This window comes from Adiantum capillus-veneris, chromosome 1, assembly GCF_014529385.1.
Source record: "Adiantum capillus-veneris isolate H3 chromosome 1, ASM1452938v2, whole genome shotgun sequence".
Taxonomy (NCBI): domain Eukaryota; kingdom Viridiplantae; phylum Streptophyta; class Polypodiopsida; order Polypodiales; family Pteridaceae; genus Adiantum; species Adiantum capillus-veneris.
The window spans coordinates 49,442,970-49,446,035 of NC_140931.1; the positions used below are offsets into that span (position 1 = coordinate 49,442,970).

The window sequence follows — 3,066 nt, forward strand, 5'->3', positions numbered from 1 at the left end:
TTCTTTTGGCTACCAAACTTAAATCTTTTGAGGATGGGAGACATCATGATAGTCATTCAATTGCTTGTAGTGTTGTGATCTAAAGATTGCTTTGTGGTGTTTGCAGTCTTGTGAGTCCATATCGTTCATCTAAGCAAATGAAGCGACCAATAGTCTCAAAAAAGAAGGATATTCCAATAGGTAGTCAAATTTTGGGTGAAGTTAGTAATGAGGTGGAGACAAGTTTTAAAGATACAGAGGATTTGGGTGAAGAAGGTGTCACTCAATGTGGTGATTTTGTTCCAGCTGAGCCAGGATTTGCAAAGAATTCTAGTAAAATACATGAACTTAGAACGCTATGATGATGTTGTAGACAGGTTGATGAGTACTTTGGATAAGGGCTTTTCCCCTGATTTTGTAGCATGCACTTTGTTGCTTGATATGAACTGCAAACTGAAGAGGCTTGATAAAGCTAGAGAGATGTTTGATGGAATACGTTCAATGGGGTTACATGCCTGATCTTGGTGCATACGATAAGATGATTGAGTTTCACTGTGGAACTGGAAATCCTGAAGAGGGAGAAACATTGCTAGCAGAAATGGAGGAGGAAAAGCTACATGGATCTGTTGATACTTACCTTATGGTTCTTAATGGCTATGGGAAACAAGATAAATCTGCAGAGGCCTTGAAAATGTTTTCAATTATGAATGAGGATGCCTTCTTAAGGCCACAAATGAGTCCTGATATCTACTCAGCTCTTATGAATGCTTATATTCACTCAAATTTGCTACCATCTGTTGTCCTGAAAATTGAAGATATGATGAATTCAGGATTTGCTCCTCCAGATGAGTCAGTTAACATGCTAATTGTTGCCTTCGAGAAAAAAAATTAGTTTCAAAGGGCGGTAGATGTGCTGCTAAATCTAGAAAGCATGGCTATAAGGCCCGGGGTGGAGACTCTGATGACGCTAATTGGATGGTTTGGAAAGTTGGGCTTGGTTCAGGAGGCAAAAAATCGTGATAGAACCTCAAAGAGAAAGGTGATGTTTTGGATTGCAAACCTTACGCTAGTCTTTTTTCAGTGTATGCTAGAGAAAATTCCGTTGATAAGGTGAAGGCTCTTCTCGTTGAGGAGGTTGAGATTGATGTTTCAACTTATGAGCTAATGATTGTTTCATTGTTGGATGGCAACGATCGTGAGGAGGCTTAGTCCATGCGAGATCGGATGATTGCCCAAGGTCTCACCCCATCTGATGAGGTTGAAAGAGCTTTATTAGGAATTCAAGCAGACAACTTTCTTGCAGGTGTTAGCAAGCCTTCAAAAGGAGCAACACAAAACTTAGGGATAGAAAACAAAAGTTTTCCTGCGGGTGTGAGTAAGCGTGCGGAGGAGGCACCTGAAACTCTATGAGGAATAATCACCACTCTGAATTTCATGTCAGCTTCTTTGAAGTCTTATTATTTTGCTACGACAGAGTGGGGCTCTATTTCGAACCTTTTCTTGAGTAGCAAGGTATATCTTCAATCAAAGTGCATATATGAGATCTGCAAACAAATGTTGGTGCATTGATTCCACATATTTATTAAAGATTGGACAACGTTTCTGTTTGAAATGCTTATATCACTTGGTTACAGTTGTAGGTAGTTGTGATCATGGCAATCAGCTAAGATTCGGGTAGAGAGAAGCCTGATTCATGCCAGATTGTCAGATAGCAAACATGTGGTTCTTTTATTGAAATGTTTATGGCAGTCATTGTCATACCATTATTTTTGGTTTTGCCCCCCCCCCCCCCCCCCCCCCCCCCCCTCTCTCTCTCTCTCTCTCTCTCTCTCTCTCGCTCTGTCTCTCTCTCACTGACACTACCGTTGAACAAATGCTAAGCCTTGTATTGGCTTAAGAGTAGCAGAGTCACACGCCGTCTTTAACTAATTATAGGTCTTTGTTCTTTTTTATCTTGCTTGCCCAATGCCTTCTTTGATTCACAGCCCATGGGGCAAGCGTGTGCACGCACACTCGTGTTTTCTAAAACTTGGAAAACCTACAAATAAGAGTCATATTTAGTATATTTGAATGTTTTTAAATTTATTTTCCACAGTTTTAGAGGTCGTCTCTTATAGGTATTTGCTCGTTTTGATGCGTGCATGTGCCCGAACGCACACCCTTGTTTTTCAAAACTTGGAAAACCTACACATAAGAGTCATATTGAGTATATTTGAAGGTTTTTAGATTTAATTTTCCACCATTTAAGAGGTTGTCTCACCTTCAAATGTTTAATTCGAAAGTAAATGTCAAATTTGGTAGGTGGGATTACATGTTTATTTTGAGCATGTGCAATATGCAAACATATTCTCTCATAATGATTTTCGCACTTTGCAGTTGAGTGCTAGCCTTGCTAGTTGCACACAATGCATCATCTTTGTTGAAGTTTGTCTTTTTCTGTGTGGCACTTCGTTCTTTTGGGGGGGGGGTTCCTCTCCATAGGTTTTATTCAACTTATCTTCCTTTTATTTTCCCCTTGATGGACACTCAGTCCTTAATTGAGATGTATCTCACAACCCCCTCGCTTTGAAGACCTCTCTCTAATGTTTTGTTTCCGGTCCCATAGGTCATATCTCACCTTCGTGGATGATAATTGATCTGTGTGTGTGTGTGTGTGTGCAGTAAAAAATCCTAGTTTCTTCACCATTGCCAGCCCCACCCCCCGCCTCCCTCAGGTGTGAGGGGCAGCCCTGCGAGGGGGTTGTTAAGCATAAGTTTTATTGGTGTTGTACCAAAATTGATTTTGTTGACAGACATACAAGTATTAGGGGCAAAATCCAAATTGTTGCCTACATGACAAATCACATGGTGTTGATAACAATGCTATATGCCCACATGCTTCATTACATTCAGAGGTTGATGGCGTGAACGTAAACGGTGATGAAAGTATTATGTGCCTAGCAAAGGTACAATGCAACCTTGTTGCTGATGTTTGTGAGCCATTAATATGACATGAGAATTAATGAGTAGAATCTCACCGTTCAAAAGAGAGAGGCATGATTGCGATCTTGAATTTCAGCAAGTCTAATTGCAATCTCAGGGAAGGCA

The 3,066-nt window shown here is 40.4% G+C and overlaps 1 pseudogene; it reads left to right on the forward strand.

The window, feature by feature from the left end:
- The first annotated feature begins 207 nt into the window (after positions 1 to 207).
- LOC147464696 (pentatricopeptide repeat-containing protein At1g19525-like) lies at positions 208 to 1,389 on the forward strand (annotated as a pseudogene).
- The last annotated feature ends 1,677 nt before the right edge of the window (positions 1,390 to 3,066 follow it).